This window comes from Triturus cristatus, chromosome 5_1 (assembly GCF_964204655.1).
Source record: "Triturus cristatus chromosome 5_1, aTriCri1.1, whole genome shotgun sequence".
NCBI classification, from domain to species: domain Eukaryota; kingdom Metazoa; phylum Chordata; class Amphibia; order Caudata; family Salamandridae; genus Triturus; species Triturus cristatus.
The window spans coordinates 924,194,109-924,216,559 of NC_140587.1; the positions used below are offsets into that span (position 1 = coordinate 924,194,109).

The following is a 22,451-nucleotide window of genomic DNA, read 5'->3' on the forward strand; positions in this document are numbered from 1 at the left end:
AGCTGCTAGAATCATTAGTTGAATCAATTTGATATAGATGTGGAATTATATGTTAATGTTAAAGTGCCTTGAACATCCATTAATGGTTGTAAGTTCTAACACTAAGTAACTAAATCTCTCATTTATTACAAGCATTTTCTTCTGTCTGATGTTTATCTCTATATTTCCTTTGAGCAGAAGCTGATAGAATGAGTAGATGAATTAATTTAATATAGATGATAAACTGTTATTTATTGCTAAACCACATAGAAAATACATTAATGGTTCTAAGTTTTAACACTAAGAATGAAAATCTCATTTGTATTGATTTTTTTGTGATATTTGTTTCTTCATGTCGATAATATATAAATATACCTTATGGGTAAACAGCTGAAAATAAGCTTTCAAACTATCTGGGGTTCACTGACATTAGCAATTCTTCATATGCTTGTCCCCCAGGCCAGCACGAACGGCGGCCTGTTAGCTCAGTTGGTTAGAGCGTGGTGCTAATAACGCCAAGGTCACAGGTTCGATCACTGTACAGGCCAAGTTTCTGTGTTAAAAAAAAGATGCTTTTTCTTGTGTCTCTTTGTTAACTGTATATCTCTTTGGAGCAAGAGCTGCTAGAATCATTAGTTGAATCAATTTGATATAGATGTGGAATTATATATTAATGTTAAAGTGCCTTGAACATCCATTAATGGTTGTAAGTTCTAACACTAAGTAACTAAATCTCTCATTTATTACAAGCATTTTCTTCTGTCTGATGTTTATCTCTATATTTCCTTTGAGCAGAAGCTGATAGAATGAGTAGATGAATTAATTTAATATAGATGATGAACTGTTATTTATTGCTAAACCACATGGAAAATACATTAATGGTTCTAAGTTTTAACACTAAGAATGAAAATCTCATTTGTATTGATTATTTTGTGATATTTGTTTCTTCATGTCGATAATATATAAATATACCTTATGGGTAAACAGCTGAAAATAAGCTTTCAAACTATCTGGGGTTCACTGACATTAGCAATTCTTCATATGCTTGTCCCCCAGCCCAGCACGAACAGCGGCCTGTTAGCTCAGTTGGTTAGAGCGTGGTGCTAATAACGCCAATGTCACAGGTTCGATCCCTGTACAGGCCAAGTTTCTGTGTTAAATAAAAGAAGCTTTTTCTTCTGTCTCTTTGTTATCTGTATATCTCTTTGGAGCAAGAGCTGCTAGAATCATTAGTTGAATCAATTTGATATAGATGTGGAATTATATATTAATGTTAAAGTGCCTTGAACATCCATTAATGGTTGTAAGTTCTAACACTAAGTAACTAAATCTCTCATTTATTACAAGCATTTTCTTCTGTCTGATGTTTATCTCTATATTTCCTTTGAGCAGGAGCTGATAGAATGAGTAGATGAATTAATTTAATATAGATGATGAACTGTTATTTATTGCTAAACCACATGGAAAATACATTAATGGTTCTAAGTTTTAACACTAAGATTGAAAATCTCATTTGTATTGATTTTTTTGTGATATTTGTTTCTTCATGTCGATAATATATAAATATACCTTATGGGTAAACAGCTGAAAATAAGCTTTCAAACTATCTGGGGTTCACTGACATTAGCAATTCTTCATATGCTTGTCCCCCAGCCCAGCACGAACGGCGGCCTGTTAGCTCAGTTGGTTAGAGCGTGGTGCTAATAACGCCAAGGTCACAGGTTCGATCCCTGTACAGGCCAAGTTTCTGTGTTCAATAAAAGATGCTTTTTCTTGTGTCTCTTTGTTATCTGTATATCTCTTTGGAGCAAGAGCTGCTAGAATGATTAGTTGAATCAATTTGATATAGATGTGGAATTATATATTAATGTTAAAGTGCCTTGAACATCCATTAATGGTTCAAAGTTCTAACACCAAATAATTAATCTCCCATTTATTACAAGTAATTTAGGAAAGTCTAGTTTTGATTTTTTGATAATGCTTAAAGACACCATGAATGTAAACAGCTGAATATAAGATTTCCATCTATCTCGGATTAACAATCAGTAGCACTTCATCATCTGTTATTTCTTCAGTAGTATGCTATAAATATAGTAAGCCTATTATCTGATTCTGTTAGAACATGAAGTTAAAAATGCCAAGAACATACTTTCTACCACTCTCCAAGCAAACACTTAACGCTGCTTTAATGTTGAAATAAATGCATTTTCTTCTGTATCTTGTTTAAATCTATATTTCCTTTGAGCAGAAGCTGATAGAATGAGTAGATGAATTAATTTAATATAGATGATGAACTGTTATTTATTGCTAAACCACATGGAAAATACATTAATGGTTCTAAGTTTTAACACTAAGAATGAAAATCTCATTTGTATTGATTTTTTTGTGATATTTGTTTCTTCATGTCGATAATATATAAATATACCTTATGGGTAAACAGCTGAAAATAAGCTTTCAAACTATCTGGGGTTCACTGACATTAGCAGTTCTTCATATGCTTGTCCCCCAGCCCAGCATGAACAGCGGCCTGTTAGCTCAGTTGGTTAGAGCGTGGTGCTAATAACGCCAAGGTCACAGGTTCGATCCCTGTACAGGCCAAGTTTCTGTGTTAAATAAAAGATGCTTTTTCTTCTGTCTCTTTGTTATCTGTATATCTCTTTGGAGCAAGAGCTGCTAGAATCATTAGTTGAATCAATTTGATATAGATGTGGAATTATATATTAATGTTAAAGTGCCTTGAACATCCATTAATGGTTGTAAGTTCTAACACTAAGTAACTAAATCTCTCATTTATTACAAGCATTTTCTTCTGTCTGATGTTTATCTCTATATTTCCTTTGAGCAGAAGCTGATAGAATGAGTAGATGAATTAATTTAATATAGATGATAAACTGTTATTTATTGCTAAACCACATAGAAAATACATTAATGGTTCTAAGTTTTAACACTAAGAATGAAAATCTCATTTGTATTGATTTTTTTGTGATATTTGTTTCTTCATGTCGATAATATATAAATATACCTTATGGGTAAACAGCTGAAAATAAGCTTTCAAACTATCTGGGGTTCACTGACATTAGCAATTCTTCATATGCTTGTCCCCCAGCCCAGCACGAACAGCGGCCTGTTAGCTCAGTTGGTTAGAGCGTGGTGCTAATAACGCCAAGGTCACAGGTTCGATCCCTGTACAGGCCAAGTTTCTGTGTTAAAAAAAAGATGCTTTTTCTTGTGTCTCTTTGTTAACTGTATATCTCTTTGGAGCAAGAGCTGCTAGAATCATTAGTTGAATCAATTTGATATAGATGTGGAATTATATATTAATGTTAAAGTGCCTTGAACATCCATTAATGGTTGTAAGTTCTAACACTAAGTAACTAAATCTCTCATTTATTACAAGCATTTTCTTCTGTCTGATGTTTATCTCTATATTTCCTTTGAGCAGGAGCTGATAGAATGAGTAGATGAATTAATTTAATATAGATAATGAACTGTTATTTATTGCTAAACCACATAGAACATACATTAATGGTTCTAAGTTTTAACACTAAGAATGAAAATCTCATTTGTATTGATTTTTTTGTGATATTTGTTTCTTCATGTCGATAATATATAAATATACCTTATGGGTAAACAGCTGAAAATAAGCTTTCAAACTATCTGGGGTTCACTGACATTAGCAGTTCTTCATATGCTTGTCCCCCAGCCCAGCACGAACAGCGGCCTGTTAGCTCAGTTGGTTAGAGCGTGGTGCTAATAACGCCAAGGTCACAGGTTCGATCCCTGTACAGGCCAAGTTTCTGTGTTAAATAAAAGATGCTTTTTCTTCTGTCTCTTTGTTATCTGTATATCTCTTTGGAGCAAGAGCTGCTAGAATCATTAGTTGAATCAATTTGATATAGATGTGGAATTATATATTAATGTTAAAGTGCCTTGAACATCCATTAATGGTTGTAAGTTCTAACACTAAGTAACTAAATCTCTCATTTATTACAAGCATTTCCTTCTGTCTGATGTTTATCTCTATATTTCCTTTGAGCAGAAGCTGATAGAATGAGTAGATGAATTAATTTAATATAGATGATAAACTGTTATTTATTGCTAAACCACATAGAAAATACATTAATGGTTCTAAGTTTTAACACTAAGAATGAAAATCTCATTTGTATTGATTTTTTTGTGATATTTGTTTCTTCATGTCGATAATATATAAATATACCTTATGGGTAAACAGCTGAAAATAAGCTTTCAAACTATCTGGGGTTCACTGACATTAGCAATTCTTCATATGCTTGTCCCCCAGCCCAGCACGAACGGCGGCCTGTTAGCTCAGTTGGTTAGAGCGTGGTGTTAATAACGCCAAGGTCACAGGTTCGATCCCTGTACAGGCCAAGTTTCTGTGTTAAAAAAAAGATGCTTTTTCTTGTGTCTCTTTGTTAACTGTATATCTCTTTGGAGCAAGAGCTGCTAGAATCATTAGTTGAATCAATTTGATATAGATGTGGAATTATATATTAATGTTAAAGTGCCTTGAACTTCCATTAATGGTTGTAAGTTCTAACACTAAGTAACTAAATCTCTCATTTATTACAAGCATTTTCTTCTGTCTGATGTTTATCTCTATATTTCCTTTGAGCAGGAGCTGATAGAATGAGTAGATGAATTAATTTAATATAGATGATGAACTGTTATTTATTGCTAAACCACATAGAACATACATTAATGGTTCTAAGTTTTAACACTAAGAATGAAAATCTCATTTGTATTGATTTTTTTGTGATATTTGTTTCTTCATGTCGATAATATATAAATATACCTTATGGGTAAACAGCTGAAAATAAGCTTTCAAACTATCTGGGGTTCACTGACATTAGCAGTTCTGCATATGCTTGTCCCCCAGCACAGCACGAACGGCGGCCTGTTAGCTCAGTTGGTTAGAGCGTGGTGCTAATAACGCCAAGGTCACAGGTTCGATCCCTGTACAGGCCAAGTTTCTGTGTTAAAAAAAAGATGCTTTTTCTTGTGTCTCTTTGTTAACTGTATATCTCTTTGGAGCAAGAGCTGCTAGTAGTTGAATCAATTTGATATAGATGTGGAATTATATATTAATGTTAAAGTGCCTTGAACATCCATTAATGGTTGTAAGTTCTAACACTAAGTAACTAAATCTCTCATTTATTACAAGCATTTTCTTCTGTCTGATGTTTATCTCTATATTTCCTTTGAGCAGGAGCTGATAGAATGAGTAGATGAATTAATTTAATATAGATGATGAACTGTTATGTATTGCTAAACCACATGGAAAATACATTAATGGTTCTAAGTTTTAACACTAAGATTGAAAATCTCATTTGTATTGATTTTTTTGTGATATTTGTTTCTTCATGTCGATAATATATAAATATACCTTATGGGTAAACAGCTGAAAATAAGCTTTCAAACTATCTGGGGTTCACTGACATTAGCAATTCTTCATATGCGTGTCCCCCAGCCCAGCACGAACGGCGGCCTGTTAGCTCAGTTGGTTAGAGCGTGGTGCCAATAACGCCAAGGTCACAGGTTCGATCCCTGTACAGGCCAAGTTTCTGTGGTCAATAAAAGATGCTTTTTCTTGTGTCTCTTTGTTATCTGTATATCTCTTTGGAGCAAGAGCTGCTAGAATGATTAGTTGAATCAATTTGATATAGATGTGGAATTATATATTAATAATAAAGTGCCTTGAACATCCATTAATGGTTCAAAGTTCTAACACTAAGTAATTAATCTCCCATTTATTACAAGTAATTTAGGAAAGTCTAGTTTTGATTTTTTGATAATGCTTAAAGACACCATGAATGTAAACAGCTGAATATAAGATTTCCATCTATCTCGGGTTAACAATCAGTAGCACTTCATCATCTGTTATTTCTTCAGTAGTATGCTATAAATATAGTAAGCCTATTATCTGATTCTGTTAGAACATGAAGTTAAAAATGCCAAGAACATACTTTCTACCACTCTCCAAGCAAACACTTAACGCTGCTTTAATGTTGAAATAAATGCATTTTCTTCTGTATCTTGTTTAAATCTATATTTCCTTTGAGCAGAAGCTGATAGAATGAGTAGATGAATTAATTTAATATAGATGATGAACTGTTATTTATTGCTAAACCACATGGAAAATACATTAATGGTTCTAAGTTTTAACACTAAGAATGAAAATCTCATTTGTATTGATTTTTTTGTGATATTTGTTTCTTCATGTCGATAATATATAAATATACCTTATGGGTAAACAGCTGAAAATAAGCTTTCAAACTATCTGGGGTTCACTGACATTAGCAATTCTTCATATGCTTGTCCCCCAGGCCAGCACGAACGGCGGCCTGTTAGCTCAGTTGGTTAGAGCGTGGTGCTAATAACGCCAAGGTCACAGGTTCGATCCCTGTACAGGCCAAGTTTCTGTGTTAAAAAAAAGATGCTTTTTCTTGTGTCTCTTTGTTAACTGTATATCTCTTTGGAGCAAGAGCTGCTAGAATCATTAGTTGAATCAATTTGATATAGATGTGGAATTATATATTAATGTTAAAGTGCCTTGAACATCCATTAATGGTTGTAAGTTCTAACACTAAGTAACTAAATCTCTCATTTATTACAAGCATTTTCTTCTGTCTGATGTTTATCTCTATATTTCCTTTGAGCAGAAGCTGATAGAATGAGTAGATGAATTAATTTAATATAGATGATAAACTGTTATTTATTGCTAAACCACATAGAAAATACATTAATGGTTCTAAGTTTTAACACTAAGAATGAAAATCTCATTTGTATTGATTTTTTTGTGATATTTGTTTCTTCATGTCGATAATATATAAATATACCTTATGGGTAAACAGCTGAAAATAAGCTTTCAAACTATCTGGGGTTCACTGACATTAGCAATTCTTCATATGCTTGTCCCCCAGCCCAGCACGAACAGCGGCCTGTTAGCTCAGTTGGTTAGAGCGTGGTGCTAATAACGCCAAGGTCACAGGTTCGATCCCTGTACAGGCCAAGTTTCTGTGTTAAAAAAAAGATGCTTTTTCTTGTGTCTCTTTGTTAACTGTATATCTCTTTGGAGCAAGAGCTGCTAGAATCATTAGTTGAATCAATTTGATATAGATGTGGAATTATATATTAATGTTAAAGTGCCTTGAACATCCATTAATGGTTGTAAGTTCTAACACTAAGTAACTTAATCTCTCATTTATTACAAGCATTTTCTTCTGTCTGATGTTTATCTCTATATTTCCTTTGAGCAGGAGCTGATAGAATGAGTAGATGAATTAATTTAATATAGATGATGAACTGTTATTTATTGCTAAACCACATAGAACATATATTAATGGTTCTAAGTTTTAACACCTAGAATGAAAATCTCATTTGTATTGATTTTTTTGTGATATTTGTTTCTTCATGTCGATAATATATAAATATACCTTATGGGTAAACAGCTGAAAATAAGCTTTCAAACTATCTGGGGTTCACTGACATTAGCAGCTCTGCATATGCTTGTCCCCCAGCACAGCACCAACAGCGGCCTGTTAGCTCAGTTGGTTAGAGCGTGGTGCTAATAACGCCAAGGTCACAGGTTCGATCCCTGTACAGGCCAAGTTTCTGTGTTAAATAAAAGATGCTTTTTCTTCTGTCTCTTTGTTATCTGTATATCTCTTTGGAGCAAGAGCTGCTAGAATCATTAGTTGAATCAATTTGATATAGATGTGGAATTATATATTAATGTTAAAGTGCCTTGAACATCCATTAATGGTTGTAAGTTCTAACACTAAGTAACTAAATCTCTCATTTATTACAAGCATTTTCTTCTGTCTGATGTTTATCTCTATATTTCCTTTGAGCAGAAGCTGATAGAATGAGTAGATGAATTAATTTAATATAGATGATAAACTGTTATTTATTGCTAAACCACATAGAAAATACATTAATGGTTCTAAGTTTTAACACTAAGAATGAAAATCTCATTTGTATTGATTTTTTTGTGATATTTGTTTCTTCATGTCGATAATATATAAATATACCTTATGGGTAAACAGCTGAAAATAAGCTTTCAAACTATCTGGGGTTCACTGACATTAGCAATTCTTCATATGCTTGTCCCCCAGCCCAGCACAAACGGCGGCCTGTTAGCTCAGTTGGTTAGAGCGTGGTGCTAATAACGCCAAGGTCACAGGTTCGATCCCTGTACAGGCCAAGTTTCTGTGTTAAAAAAAAGATGCTTTTTCTTGTGTCTCTTTGTTAACTGTATATCTCTTTGGAGCAAGAGCTGCTAGAATCATTAGTTGAATCAATTTGATATAGATGTGGAATTATATATTAATGTTAAAGTGCCTTGAACATCCATTAATGGTTGTAAGTTCTAACACTAAGTAACTAAATCTCTCATTTATTACAAGCATTTTCTTCTGTCTGATGTTTATCTCTATATTTCCTTTGAGCAGGAGCTGATAGAATGAGTAGATGAATTAATTTAATATAGATAATGAACTGTTATTTATTGCTAAACCACATAGAACATACATTAATGGTTCTAAGTTTTAACACTAAGAATGAAAATCTCATTTGTATTGATTTTTTTGTGATATTTGTTTCTTCATGTCGATAATATATAAATATACCTTATGGGTAAACAGCTGAAAATAAGCTTTCAAACTATCTGGGGTTCACTGACATTAGCAGTTCTTCATATGCTTGTCCCCCAGCCCAGCACGAACAGCGGCCTGTTAGCTCAGTTGGTTAGAGCGTGGTGCTAATAACGCCAAGGTCACAGGTTCGATCCCTGTACAGGCCAAGTTTCTGTGTTAAATAAAAGATGCTTTTTCTTCTGTCTCTTTGTTATCTGTATATCTCTTTGGAGCAAGAGCTGCTAGAATCATTAGTTGAATCAATTTGATATAGATGTGGAATTATATATTAATGTTAAAGTGCCTTGAACATCCATTAATGGTTGTAAGTTCTAACACTAAGTAACTAAATCTCTCATTTATTACAAGCATTTCCTTCTGTCTGATGTTTATCTCTATATTTCCTTTGAGCAGAAGCTGATAGAATGAGTAGATGAATTAATTTAATATAGATGATAAACTGTTATTTATTGCTAAACCACATAGAAAATACATTAATGGTTCTAAGTTTTAACACTAAGAATGAAAATCTCATTTGTATTGATTTTTTTGTGATATTTGTTTCTTCATGTCGATAATATATAAATATACCTTATGGGTAAACAGCTGAAAATAAGCTTTCAAACTATCTGGGGTTCACTGACATTAGCAATTCTTCATATGCTTGTCCCCCAGCCCAGCACGAACGGCGGCCTGTTAGCTCAGTTGGTTAGAGCGTGGTGTTAATAACGCCAAGGTCACAGGTTCGATCCCTGTACAGGCCAAGTTTCTGTGTTAAAAAAAAGATGCTTTTTCTTGTGTCTCTTTGTTAACTGTATATCTCTTTGGAGCAAGAGCTGCTAGAATCATTAGTTGAATCAATTTGATATAGATGTGGAATTATATATTAATGTTAAAGTGCCTTGAACTTCCATTAATGGTTGTAAGTTCTAACACTAAGTAACTAAATCTCTCATTTATTACAAGCATTTTCTTCTGTCTGATGTTTATCTCTATATTTCCTTTGAGCAGGAGCTGATAGAATGAGTAGATGAATTAATTTAATATAGATGATGAACTGTTATTTATTGCTAAACCACATAGAACATACATTAATGGTTCTAAGTTTTAACACTAAGAATGAAAATCTCATTTGTATTGATTTTTTTGTGATATTTGTTTCTTCATGTCGATAATATATAAATATACCTTATGGGTAAACAGCTGAAAATAAGCTTTCAAACTATCTGGGGTTCACTGACATTAGCAGTTCTGCATATGCTTGTCCCCCAGCACAGCACGAACGGCGGCCTGTTAGCTCAGTTGGTTAGAGCGTGGTGCTAATAACGCCAAGGTCACAGGTTCGATCCCTGTACAGGCCAAGTTTCTGTGTTAAAAAAAAGATGCTTTTTCTTGTGTCTCTTTGTTAACTGTATATCTCTTTGGAGCAAGAGCTGCTAGTAGTTGAATCAATTTGATATAGATGTGGAATTATATATTAATGTTAAAGTGCCTTGAACATCCATTAATGGTTGTAAGTTCTAACACTAAGTAACTAAATCTCTCATTTATTACAAGCATTTTCTTCTGTCTGATGTTTATCTCTATATTTCCTTTGAGCAGGAGCTGATAGAATGAGTAGATGAATTAATTTAATATAGATGATGAACTGTTATGTATTGCTAAACCACATGGAAAATACATTAATGGTTCTAAGTTTTAACACTAAGATTGAAAATCTCATTTGTATTGATTTTTTTGTGATATTTGTTTCTTCATGTCGATAATATATAAATATACCTTATGGGTAAACAGCTGAAAATAAGCTTTCAAACTATCTGGGGTTCACTGACATTAGCAATTCTTCATATGCGTGTCCCCCAGCCCAGCACGAACGGCGGCCTGTTAGCTCAGTTGGTTAGAGCGTGGTGCCAATAACGCCAAGGTCACAGGTTCGATCCCTGTACAGGCCAAGTTTCTGTGGTCAATAAAAGATGCTTTTTCTTGTGTCTCTTTGTTATCTGTATATCTCTTTGGAGCAAGAGCTGCTAGAATGATTAGTTGAATCAATTTGATATAGATGTGGAATTATATATTAATAATAAAGTGCCTTGAACATCCATTAATGGTTCAAAGTTCTAACACTAAGTAATTAATCTCCCATTTATTACAAGTAATTTAGGAAAGTCTAGTTTTGATTTTTTGATAATGCTTAAAGACACCATGAATGTAAACAGCTGAATATAAGATTTCCATCTATCTCGGGTTAACAATCAGTAGCACTTCATCATCTGTTATTTCTTCAGTAGTATGCTATAAATATAGTAAGCCTATTATCTGATTCTGTTAGAACATGAAGTTAAAAATGCCAAGAACATACTTTCTACCACTCTCCAAGCAAACACTTAACGCTGCTTTAATGTTGAAATAAATGCATTTTCTTCTGTATCTTGTTTAAATCTATATTTCCTTTGAGCAGAAGCTGATAGAATGAGTAGATGAATTAATTTAATATAGATGATGAACTGTTATTTATTGCTAAACCACATGGAAAATACATTAATGGTTCTAAGTTTTAACACTAAGAATGAAAATCTCATTTGTATTGATTTTTTTGTGATATTTGTTTCTTCATGTCGATAATATATAAATATACCTTATGGGTAAACAGCTGAAAATAAGCTTTCAAACTATCTGGGGTTCACTGACATTACCAATTCTTCATATGCTTGTCCCCCAGCCCAGCATGAACAGCAGCCTGTTAGCTCAGTTGGTTAGAGCGTGGTGCTAATAACGCCAAGGTCACAGGTTCGATCCCTGTACAGGCCAAGTTTCTGTGTTAAATAAAAGATGCTTTTTCTTCTGTCTCTTTGTTATCTGTATATCTCTTTGGAGCAAGAGCTGCTAGAATCATTAGTTGAATCAATTTGATATAGATGTGGAATTATATATTAATGTTAAAGTGCCTTGAACATCCATTAATGGTTGTAAGTTCTAACACTAAGTAACTAAATCTCTCATTTATTACAAGCATTTTCTTCTGTCTGATGTTTATCTCTATATTTCCTTTGAGCAGAAGCTGATAGAATGAGTAGATGAATTAATTTAATATAGATGATAAACTGTTATTTATTGCTAAACCACATAGAAAATACATTAATGGTTCTAAGTTTTAACACTAAGAATGAAAATCTCATTTGTATTGATTTTTTTGTGATATTTGTTTCTTCATGTCGATAATATATAAATATACCTTATGGGTAAACAGCTGAAAATAAGCTTTCAAACTATCTGGGCTTCACTGACATTCGCAATTCTTCATATGCTTGTCCCCCAGGCCAGCACGAACGGCGGCCTGTTAGCTCAGTTGGTTAGAGCGTGGTGCTAATAACGCCAAGGTCACAGGTTCGATCCCTGTACAGGCCAAGTTTCTGTGTTAAAAAAAAGATGCTTTTTCTTGTGTCTCTTTGTTAACTGTATATCTCTTTGGAGCAAGAGCTGCTAGAATCATTAGTTGAATCAATTTGATATAGATGTGGAATTATATATTAATGTTAAAGTGCCTTGAACATCCATTAATGGTTGTAAGTTCTAACACTAAGTAACTAAATCTCTCATTTATTACAAGCATTTTCTTCTGTCTGATGTTTATCTCTATATTTCCTTTGAGCAGGAGCTGATAGAATGAGTAGATGAATTAATTTAATATAGATGATGAACTGTTATTTATTGCTAAACCACATAGAACATACATTAATGGTTCTAAGTTTTAACACTAAGAATGAAAATCTCATTTGTATTGATTTTTTTGTGATATTTGTTTCTTCATGTCGATAATATATAAATATACCTTATGGGTAAACAGCTGAAAATAAGCTTTCAAACTATCTGGGGTTCACTGGCATTAGCAATTCTTCATATGCTTGTCCCCCAGCCCAGCACGAACAGCGGCCTGTTAGCTCAGTTGGTTAGAGCATGGTGCTAATAACGCCAAGGTCACAGGTTCGATCCCTGTACAGGCCAAGTTTCTGTGTTAAAAAAAAGATGCTTTTTCTTGTGTCTCTTTGTTAACTGTATATCTCTTTGGAGCAAGAGCTGCTAGAATCATTAGTTGAATCAATTTGATATAGATGTGGAATTATATATTAATGTTAAAGTGCCTTGAACATCCATTAATGGTTGTAAGTTCTAACACTAAGTAACTAAATCTCTCATTTATTACAAGCATTTTCTTCTGTCTGATGTTTAGCTCTATATTTCCTTTGAGCAGGAGCTGATAGAATGAGTAGATGAATTAATTTAATATAGATGATGAACTGTTTTTTATTGCTAAACCACATAGAACATACATTAATGGTTCTAAGTTTTAACACTAAGAATGAAAATCTCATTTGTATTGATTTTTTTGTGATATTTGTTTCTTCATGTCGATAATATATAAATATACCTTATGGGTAAACAGCTGAAAATAAGCTTTCAAACTATCTGGGGTTCACTGACATTAGCAATTCTTCATATGCTTGTCCCCCATGACTGTGCACACAGTGGCCTGTTAGCTCAGTTGGTTAGAGCGTGGTGCTAATAATGCCAAGGTCACAGGTTCGATCCCTGTACATGCCAGGTGTCTGAGTTAAAAGAAAGCTTTTTCTTATCTCTCATTGTTAACTGTATACCTCTTTGGAGCAAGAGCTGCTAGAAAGATTCGATTAATACATTTTATATAGATGTGGAATTACATATTAATGTTAAAGTGCCTTGAACATCCATTAATGGTTCAAAGTTCTAACACTAAGTAATTAATCTCCCATTTATTACAAGTAATTTAGGAAAGTCTAGTTTTGATTTTTTGATAATGCTTAAAGACACCATGAATGTAAACAGCTGAATATAAGATTTCCATCTATCTCGGGTTAACAATCAGTAGCACTTCATCATCTGTTATTTCTTCAGTAGTATGCTATAAATATAGTAAGCCTATTATCTGATTCTGTTAGAACATGAAGTTAAAAATGCCAAGAACATACTTTCTACCACTCTCCAAGAAAACACTTAACGCTGCTTTAATGTTGAAATAGATGCATTTTCTTCTGTATCTTGTTTAAATCTATATTTCCTTTGAGCAGAAGCTGATAGAATGAGTAGATGAATTAATTTAATATAGATGATGAACTGTTATTTATTGCTAAACCACATGGAAAATACATTAATGGTTCTAAGTTTTAACACTAAGATTGAAAATCTCATTTGTATTGATTTTTTTGTGATATTTGTTTCTTCATGTCGATAATACATAAATATACCTTATGGGTAAAGAGCTGAAAATAAGCTTTCAAACTATCTGGGGTTCACTGACATTAGCAATTCTTCATATGCTTGTCCCCCAGCCCAGCACGAACGGCGGCCTGTTAGCTCAGTTGGTTAGAGCGTGGTGCTAATAACGCCAAGGTCACAGGTTCGATCCCTGTACAGGCCAAGTTTCTGTGTTCAATAAAAGATGCTTTTTCTTGTGTCTCTTTGTTATCTGTATATCTCTTTGGAGCAAGAGCTGCTAGAATGATTAGTTGAATCAATTTGATATAGATGTGGAATTATATATTAATGTTAAAGTGCCTTGAACATCCATTAATGGTTCAAAGTACTAACACCAAATAATTAATCTCCCATTTATTACAAGCATTTTCTTCTGTCTGATGTTTATCTCTATATTTCCTTTGAGCAGGAGCTGATAGAATGAGTAGATGAATTAATTTAATATAGATAATGAACTGTTATTTATTGCTAAACCACATAGAACATACATTAATGGTTCTAAGTTTTAACACTAAGAATGAAAATCTCATTTGTATTGATTTTTTTGTGATATTTGTTTCTTCATGTCGATAATATATAAATATACCTTATGGGTAAACAGCTGAAAATAAGCTTTCAAACTATCTGGGGTTCACTGACATTAGCAGTTCTTCATATGCTTGTCCCCCAGCCCAGCACGAACAGCGGCCTGTTAGCTCAGTTGGTTAGAGCGTGGTGCTAATAACGCCAAGGTCACAGGTTCGATCCCTGTACAGGCCAAGTTTCTGTGTTAAATAAAAGATGCTTTTTCTTCTGTCTCTTTGTTATCTGTATATCTCTTTGGAGCAAGAGCTGCTAGAATCATTAGTTGAATCAATTTGATATAGATGTGGAATTATATATTAATGTTAAAGTGCCTTGAACATCCATTAATGGTTGTAAGTTCTAACACTAAGTAACTAAATCTCTCATTTATTACAAGCATTTCCTTCTGTCTGATGTTTATCTCTATATTTCCTTTGAGCAGAAGCTGATAGAATGAGTAGATGAATTAATTTAATATAGATGATGAACTGTTATTTATTGCTAAACCACATAGAACATACATTAATGGTTCTAAGTTTTAACACTAAGAATGAAAATCTCATTTGTATTGATTTTTTTGTGATATTTGTTTCTTCATGTCGATAATATATAAATATACCTTATGGGTAAACAGCTGAAAATAAGCTTTCAAACTATCTGGGGTTCACTGACATTAGCAGTTCTGCATATGCTTGTCCCCCAGCACAGAACGAACGGCGGCCTGTTAGCTCAGTTGGTTAGAGCGTGGTGCTAATAACGCCAAGGTCACAGGTTCGATCCCTGTACAGGCCAAGTTTCTGTGTTAAAAAAAAGATGCTTTTTCTTGTGTCTCTTTGTTAACTGTATATCTCTTTGGAGCAAGAGCTGCTAGTAGTTGAATCAATTTGATATAGATGTGGAATTATATATTAATGTTAAAGTGCCTTGAACATCCATTAATGGTTGTAAGTTCTAACACTAAGTAACTAAATCTCTCATTCATTACAAGCATTTTCTTCTGTCTGATGTTTATCTCTATATTTCCTTTGAGCAGGAGCTGATAGAATGAGTAGATGAATTAATTTAATATAGATGATGAACTGTTATTTATTGCTAAACCACATGGAAAATACATTAATGGTTCTAAGTTTTAACACTAAGATTGAAAATCTCATTTGTATTGATTTTTTTGTGATATTTGTTTCTTCATGTCGATAATATATAAATATACCTTATGGGTAAACAGCTGAAAATAAGCTTTCAAACTATCTGGGGTTCACTGACATTCGCAATTCTTCATATGCTTGTCCCCCAGCCCAGCACGAACAGCGGCCTGTTAGCTCAGTTGGTTAGAGCGTGGTGCTAATAACGCCAAGGTCACAGGTTCGATCCCTGTACAGGCCAAGTTTCTGTGTTAAATAAAAGATGCTTTTTCTTGTGTCTCTTTGTTATCTGTATATCTCTTTGGAGCAAGAGCTGCTAGAATGATTAGTTGAATCAATTTGATATAGATGTGGAATTATATATTAATGTTAAAGTGCCTTGAACATCCATTAATGGTTCAAAGTTCTAACACTAAGTAATTAATCTCCCATTTATTACAAGTAATTAAGGAAAGTCTAGTTTTGATTTTTTGATAATGCTTAAAGACACCATGAATGTAAACAGCTGAATATAAGATTTCCATCTATCTCGGATTAACAATCAGTAGCACTTCATCATCTGTTATTTCTTCAGTAGTATGCTATAAATATAGTAAGCCTATTATCTGATGCTGTTAGAACATGAAGTTAAAAATGCCAAGAACATACTTTCTACCACTCTCCAAGCAAACACTTAACGCTGCTTTAATGTTGAAATAGATGCATTTTCTTCTGTATCTTGTTTAAATCTATATTTCCTTTGAGCAGAAGCTGATAGAATGAGTAGATGAATTAATTTAATATAGATGATGAACTGTTATTTATTGCTAAACCACATGGAAAATACATTAATGGTTCTAAGTTTTAACACTAAGATTGAAAATCTCATTTGTATTGATTTTTTTGTGATATTTGTTTCTTCATGTCGATAATACATAAATATACCTTATGGGTAAACAGCTGAAAATAAGCTTTCAAACTATCTGGGGTTCACTGACATTAGCAATTCTTCATATGCTTGTCCCCCAGCCCAGCACGAACGGCGGCCTGTTAGCTCAGTTGGTTAGAGCGTGGTGCTAATAACGCCAATGTCACAGGTTCGATCCCTGTACAGGCCAAGTTTCTGTGTTAAATAAAAGATGCTTTTTCTTCTGTCTCTTTGTTATCTGTATATCTCTTTGGAGCAAGAGCTGCTAGAATCATTAGTTGAATCAATTTGATATAGATGTGGAATTATATATTAATGTTAAAGTGCCTTGAACATCCATTAATGGTTGTAAGTTCTAACACTAAGTAACTAAATCTCTCATTTATTACAAGCATTTTCTTCTGTCTGATGTTTATCTCTATATTTTCTTTGAGCAGGAGCTGATAGAATGAGTAGATGAATTAATTTAATATAGATGATGAACTGTTATTTATTGCTAAACCACATGGAAAATACATTAATGGTTCTAAGTTTTAACACTAAGATTGAAAATCTCATTTGTATTGATTTTTTTGTGATATTTGTTTCTTCATGTCGATAATATATAAATATACCTTATGGGTAAAGAGCTGAAAATAAGCTTTCAAACTATCTGGGGTTCACTGACATTAGCAATTCTTCATATGCTTGTCCCCCAGCCCAGCACGAACGGCGGCCTGTTAGCTCAGTTGGTTAGAGCGTGGTGCTAATAACGCCAAGGTCACAGGTTCGATCCCTGTACAGGCCAAGTTTCTGTGTTCAATAAAAGATGCTTTTTCTTGTGTCTCTTTGTTATCTGTATATCTCTTTGGAGCAAGAGCTGCTAGAATGATTAGTTGAATCAATTTGATATAGATGTGGAATTATATATTAATGTTAAAGTGCCTTGAACATCCATTAATGGTTCAAAGTTCTAACACTAAGTAATTAATCTGCCATTTATTACAAGTAATTTAGGAAAGTCTAGTTTTGATTTTTTGATAATGCTTAAAGACACCATGAATGTAAACAGCTGAATATAAGATTTCCATCTATCTCGGATTAACAATCAGTAGCACTTCATCATCTGTTATTTCTTCAGTAGTATGCTATAAATATAGTAAGCCTATTATCTGATTCTGTTAGAACATGAAGTTAAAAATGCCAAGAACATACTTTCTACCACTCTCCAAGCAAACACTTAACGCTGCTTTAATGTTGAAATAAATGCATTTTCTTCTGTATCTTGTTTAAATCTATATTTCCTTTGAGCAGAAGCTGATAGAATGAGTAGATGAATTAATTTAATATAGATGATGAACTGTTATTTATTGCTAAACCACATGGAAAATACATTAATGGTTCTAAGTTTTAACACTAAGAATGAAAATCTCATTTGTATTGATTTTTTTGTGATATTTGTTTCTTCATGTCGATAATATATAAATATACCTTATGGGTAAACAGCTGAAAATAAGCTTTCAAACTATCTGGGGTTCACTGACATTAGCAGTTCTTCATATGCTTGTCCCCCAGCCCAGCACGAACGGCGGCCTGTTAGCTCAGTTGGTTAGAGCGTGGTGCTAATAACGCCAAGGTCACAGGTTCGATCCCTGTACAGGCCAAGTTTCTGTGTTAAAAAAAAGATGCTTTTTCTTGTGTCTCTTTGTTAACTGTATATCTCTTTGGAGCAAGAGCTGCTAGAATCATTAGTTGAATCAATTTGATATAGATGTGGAATTATATATTAATGTTAAAGTGCCTTGAACATCCATTAATGGTTGTAAGTTCTAACACTAAGTAACTAAATCTCTCATTTATTACAAGCATTTCCTTCTGTCTGATGTTTATCTCTATATTTCCTTTGAGCAGAAGCTGATAGAATGAGTAGATGAATTAATTTAATATAGATGATAAACTGTTATTTATTGCTAAACCACATAGAAAATACATTAATGGTTCTAAGTTTTAACACTAAGAATGAAAATCTCATTTGTATTGATTTTTTTGTGATATTTGTTTCTTCATGTCGATAATATATAAATATACCTTATGGGTAAACAGCTGAAAATAAGCTTTCAAACTATCTGGGGTTCACTGACATTAGCAATTCTTCATATGCTTGTCCCCCAGCCCAGCACGAACGGCGGCCTGTTAGCTCAGTTGGTTAGAGCGTGGTGTTAATAACGCCAAGGTCACAGGTTCGATCCCTGTACAGGCCAAGTTTCTGTGTTAAAAAAAAGATGCTTTTTCTTGTGTCTCTTTGTTAACTGTATATCTCTTTGGAGCAAGAGCTGCTAGAATCATTAGTTGAATCAATTTGATATAGATGTGGAATTATATATTAATGTTAAAGTGCCTTGAACTTCCATTAATGGTTGTAAGTTCTAACACTAAGTAACTAAATCTCTCATTTATTACAAGCATTTTCTTCTGTCTGATGTTTATCTCTATATTTCCTTTGAGCAGGAGCTGATAGAATGAGTAGATGAATTAATTTAATATAGATGATGAACTGTTATTTATTGCTAAACCACATAGAACATACATTAATGGTTCTAAGTTTTAACACTAAGAATGAAAATCTCATTTGTATTGATTTTTTTGTGATATTTGTTTCTTCATGTCGATAATATATAAATATACCTTATGGGTAAACAGCTGAAAATAAGCTTTCAAACTATCTGGGGTTCACTGACATTAGCAGTTCTGCATATGCTTGTCCCCCAGCACAGCACGAACGGCGGCCTGTTAGCTCAGTTGGTTAGAGCGTGGTGCTAATAACACCAAGGTCACAGGTTCGATCCCTGTACAGGCCAAGTTTCTGTGTTAAAAAAAAGATGCTTTTTCTTGTGTCTCTTTGTTAACTGTATATCTCTTTGGAGCAAGAGCTGCTAGTAGTTGAATCAATTTGATATAGATGTGGAATTATATATTAATGTTAAAGTGCCTTGAACATCCATTAATGGTTGTAAGTTCTAACACTAAGTAACTAAATCTCTCATTTATTACAAGCATTTTCTTCTGTCTGATGTTTATCTCTATATTTCCTTTGAGCAGGAGCTGATAGAATGAGTAGATGAATTAATTTAATATAGATGATGAACTGTTATGTATTGCTAAACCACATGGAAAATACATTAATGGTTCTAAGTTTTAACACTAAGATTGAAAATCTCATTTGTATTGATTTTTTTGTGATATTTGTTTCTTCATGTCGATAATATATAAATATACCTTATGGGTAAACAGCTGAAAATAAGCTTTCAAACTATCTGGGGTTCACTGACATTAGCAATTCTTCATATGCGTGTCCCCCAGCCCAGCACGAACGGCGGCCTGTTAGCTCAGTTGGTTAGAGCGTGGTGCCAATAACGCCAAGGTCACAGGTTCGATCCCTGTACAGGCCAAGTTTCTGTGGTCAATAAAAGATGCTTTTTCTTGTGTCTCTTTGTTATCTGTATATCTCTTTGGAGCAAGAGCTGCTAGAATGATTAGTTGAATCAATTTGATATAGATGTGGAATTATATATTAATGTTAAAGTGCCTTGAACATCCATTAATGGTTCAAAGTTCTAACACTAAGTAATTAATCTCCCATTTATTACAAGTAATTTAGGAAAGTCTAGTTTTGATTTTTTGATAATGCTTAAAGACACCATGAATGTAAACAGCTGAATATAAGATTTCCATCTATCTCGGGTTAACAATCAGTAGCACTTCATCATCTGTTATTTCTTCAGTAGTATGCTATAAATATAGTAAGCCTATTATCTGATTCTGTTAGAACATGAAGTTAAAAATGCCAAGAACATACTTTCTACCACTCTCCAAGCAAACACTTAACGCTGCTTTAATGTTGAAATAAATGCATTTTCTTCTGTATCTTGTTTAAATCTATATTTCCTTTGAGCAGAAGCTGATAGAATGAGTAGATGAATTAATTTAATATAGATGATGAACTGTTATTTATTGCTAAACCACATGGAAAATACATTAATGGTTCTAAGTTTTAACACTAAGAATGAAAATCTCATTTGTATTGATTTTTTTGTGATATTTGTTTCTTCATGTCGATAATATATAAATATACCTTATGGGTAAACAGCTGAAAATAAGCTTTCAAACTATCTGGGGTTCACTGACATTACCAATTCTTCATATGCTTGTCCCCCAGCCCAGCATGAACAGCGGCCTGTTAGCTCAGTTGGTTAGAGCGTGGTGCTAATAACGCCAAGGTCACAGGTTCGATCCCTGTACAGGCCAAGTTTCTGTGTTAAATAAAAGATTCTTTTTCTTCTGTCTCTTTGTTATCTGTATATCTCTTTGGAGCAAGAGCTGCTAGAATCATTAGTTGAATCAATTTGATATAGATGTGGAATTATATATTAATGTTAAAGTGCCTTGAACATCCATTAATGGTTGTAAGTTCTAACACTAAGTAACTAAATCTCTCATTTATTACAAGCATTTTCTTCTGTCTGATGTTTATCTCTATATTTCCTTTGAGCAGAAGCTGATAGAATGAGTAGATGAATTAATTTAATATAGATGATAAACTGTTATTTATTGCTAAACCACATAGAAAATACATTAATGGTTCTAAGTTTTAACACTAAGAATGAAAATCTCATTTGTATTGATTTTTTTGTGATATTTGTTTCTTCATGTCGATAATATATAAATATACCTTATGGGTAAACAGCTGAAAATAAGCTTTCAAACTATCTGGGGTTCACTGACATTAGCAATTCTTCATATGCTTGTCCCCCAGGCCAGCACGAACGGCGGCCTGTTAGCTCAGTTGGTTAGAGCGTGGTGCTAATAACGCCAAGGTCACAGGTTCGATCCCTGTACAGGCCAAGTTTCTGTGTTAAAAAAAAGATGCTTTTTCTTGTGTCTCTTTGTTAACTGTATATCTCTTTGGAGCAAGAGCTGCTAGAATCATTAGTTGAATCAATTTGATATAGATGTGGAATTATATATTAATGTTAAAGTGCCTTGAACATCCATTAATGGTTGTAAGTTCTAACACTAAGTAACTAAATCTCTCATTTATTACAAGCATTTTCTTCTGTCTGATGTTTATCTCTATATTTCCTTTGAGCAGGAGCTGATAGAATGAGTAGATGAATTAATTTAATATAGATGATGAACTGTTATTTATTGCTAAACCACATAGAACATACATTAATGGTTCTAAGTTTTAACACTAAGAATGAAAATCTCATTTGTATTGATTTTTTTGTGATATTTGTTTCTTCATGTCGATAATATATAAATATACCTTATGGGTAAACAGCTGAAAATAAGCTTTCAAACTATCTGGGGTTCACTGGCATTAGCAATTCTTCATATGCTTGTCCCCCAGCCCAGCACAAACAGCGGCCTGTTAGCTCAGTTGGTTAGAGCATGGTGCTAATAACGCCAAGGTCACAGGTTCGATCCCTGTACAGGCCAAGTTTCTGTGTTAAAAAAAAGATGCTTTTTCTTGTGTCTCTTTGTTAACTGTATATCTCTTTGGAGCAAGAGCTGCTAGAATCATTAGTTGAATCAATTTGATATAGATGTGGAATTATATATTAATGTTAAAGTGCCTTGAACATCCATTAATGGTTGTAAGTTCTAACACTAAGTAACTAAATCTCTCATTTATTACAAGCATTTTCTTCTGTCTGATGTTTAGCTCTATATTTCCTTTGAGCAGGAGCTGATAGAATGAGTAGATGAATTAATTTAATATAGATGATGAACTGTTATTTATTGCTAAACCACATAGAACATACATTAATGGTTCTAAGTTTTAACACTAAGAATGAAAATCTCATTTGTATTGATTTTTTTGTGATATTTGTTTCTTCATGTCGATAATATATAAATATACCTTATGGGTAAACA

General features: G+C 33.3%; 20 non-coding genes across 20 annotated transcripts; all 20 read left to right on the forward strand.

Annotated features, from left to right (window-relative positions):
• The first annotated feature begins 1,647 nt into the window (after positions 1–1,647).
• On the forward strand, positions 1,648–1,721 carry TRNAI-AAU (transfer RNA isoleucine (anticodon AAU)). Its single transcript has one exon. It is a non-coding gene; the product is annotated as a tRNA-Ile (tRNA).
• A 782-nt stretch (positions 1,722–2,503) lies between these two features.
• TRNAI-AAU (transfer RNA isoleucine (anticodon AAU)) lies at positions 2,504–2,577 on the forward strand. Its single transcript has one exon. It is a non-coding gene; the product is annotated as a tRNA-Ile (tRNA).
• A 523-nt stretch (positions 2,578–3,100) lies between these two features.
• Positions 3,101–3,174, forward strand: TRNAI-AAU (transfer RNA isoleucine (anticodon AAU)). Its single transcript has one exon. It is a non-coding gene; the product is annotated as a tRNA-Ile (tRNA).
• Positions 3,175–3,697: 523 nt separating this feature from the next.
• TRNAI-AAU (transfer RNA isoleucine (anticodon AAU)) lies at positions 3,698–3,771 on the forward strand. The gene has a single exon. It is a non-coding gene; the product is annotated as a tRNA-Ile (tRNA).
• Positions 3,772–4,891: 1,120 nt separating this feature from the next.
• Positions 4,892–4,965, forward strand: TRNAI-AAU (transfer RNA isoleucine (anticodon AAU)). The gene has a single exon. It is a non-coding gene; the product is annotated as a tRNA-Ile (tRNA).
• A 1,373-nt stretch (positions 4,966–6,338) lies between these two features.
• On the forward strand, positions 6,339–6,412 carry TRNAI-AAU (transfer RNA isoleucine (anticodon AAU)). The gene has a single exon. It is a non-coding gene; the product is annotated as a tRNA-Ile (tRNA).
• Positions 6,413–6,935: 523 nt separating this feature from the next.
• TRNAI-AAU (transfer RNA isoleucine (anticodon AAU)) lies at positions 6,936–7,009 on the forward strand. Its single transcript has one exon. It is a non-coding gene; the product is annotated as a tRNA-Ile (tRNA).
• Positions 7,010–7,532: 523 nt separating this feature from the next.
• Positions 7,533–7,606, forward strand: TRNAI-AAU (transfer RNA isoleucine (anticodon AAU)). The gene has a single exon. It is a non-coding gene; the product is annotated as a tRNA-Ile (tRNA).
• Positions 7,607–8,129: 523 nt separating this feature from the next.
• Positions 8,130–8,203, forward strand: TRNAI-AAU (transfer RNA isoleucine (anticodon AAU)). The gene has a single exon. It is a non-coding gene; the product is annotated as a tRNA-Ile (tRNA).
• Positions 8,204–8,726: 523 nt separating this feature from the next.
• On the forward strand, positions 8,727–8,800 carry TRNAI-AAU (transfer RNA isoleucine (anticodon AAU)). Its single transcript has one exon. It is a non-coding gene; the product is annotated as a tRNA-Ile (tRNA).
• A 1,120-nt stretch (positions 8,801–9,920) lies between these two features.
• TRNAI-AAU (transfer RNA isoleucine (anticodon AAU)) lies at positions 9,921–9,994 on the forward strand. Its single transcript has one exon. It is a non-coding gene; the product is annotated as a tRNA-Ile (tRNA).
• Positions 9,995–11,964: 1,970 nt separating this feature from the next.
• On the forward strand, positions 11,965–12,038 carry TRNAI-AAU (transfer RNA isoleucine (anticodon AAU)). Its single transcript has one exon. It is a non-coding gene; the product is annotated as a tRNA-Ile (tRNA).
• A 1,973-nt stretch (positions 12,039–14,011) lies between these two features.
• TRNAI-AAU (transfer RNA isoleucine (anticodon AAU)) lies at positions 14,012–14,085 on the forward strand. The gene has a single exon. It is a non-coding gene; the product is annotated as a tRNA-Ile (tRNA).
• A 522-nt stretch (positions 14,086–14,607) lies between these two features.
• TRNAI-AAU (transfer RNA isoleucine (anticodon AAU)) lies at positions 14,608–14,681 on the forward strand. The gene has a single exon. It is a non-coding gene; the product is annotated as a tRNA-Ile (tRNA).
• Positions 14,682–15,204: 523 nt separating this feature from the next.
• On the forward strand, positions 15,205–15,278 carry TRNAI-AAU (transfer RNA isoleucine (anticodon AAU)). The gene has a single exon. It is a non-coding gene; the product is annotated as a tRNA-Ile (tRNA).
• A 517-nt stretch (positions 15,279–15,795) lies between these two features.
• On the forward strand, positions 15,796–15,869 carry TRNAI-AAU (transfer RNA isoleucine (anticodon AAU)). The gene has a single exon. It is a non-coding gene; the product is annotated as a tRNA-Ile (tRNA).
• Positions 15,870–17,248: 1,379 nt separating this feature from the next.
• On the forward strand, positions 17,249–17,322 carry TRNAI-AAU (transfer RNA isoleucine (anticodon AAU)). Its single transcript has one exon. It is a non-coding gene; the product is annotated as a tRNA-Ile (tRNA).
• Positions 17,323–18,104: 782 nt separating this feature from the next.
• Positions 18,105–18,178, forward strand: TRNAI-AAU (transfer RNA isoleucine (anticodon AAU)). The gene has a single exon. It is a non-coding gene; the product is annotated as a tRNA-Ile (tRNA).
• Positions 18,179–20,745: 2,567 nt separating this feature from the next.
• TRNAI-AAU (transfer RNA isoleucine (anticodon AAU)) lies at positions 20,746–20,819 on the forward strand. The gene has a single exon. It is a non-coding gene; the product is annotated as a tRNA-Ile (tRNA).
• A 523-nt stretch (positions 20,820–21,342) lies between these two features.
• TRNAI-AAU (transfer RNA isoleucine (anticodon AAU)) lies at positions 21,343–21,416 on the forward strand. The gene has a single exon. It is a non-coding gene; the product is annotated as a tRNA-Ile (tRNA).
• The last annotated feature ends 1,035 nt before the right edge of the window (positions 21,417–22,451 follow it).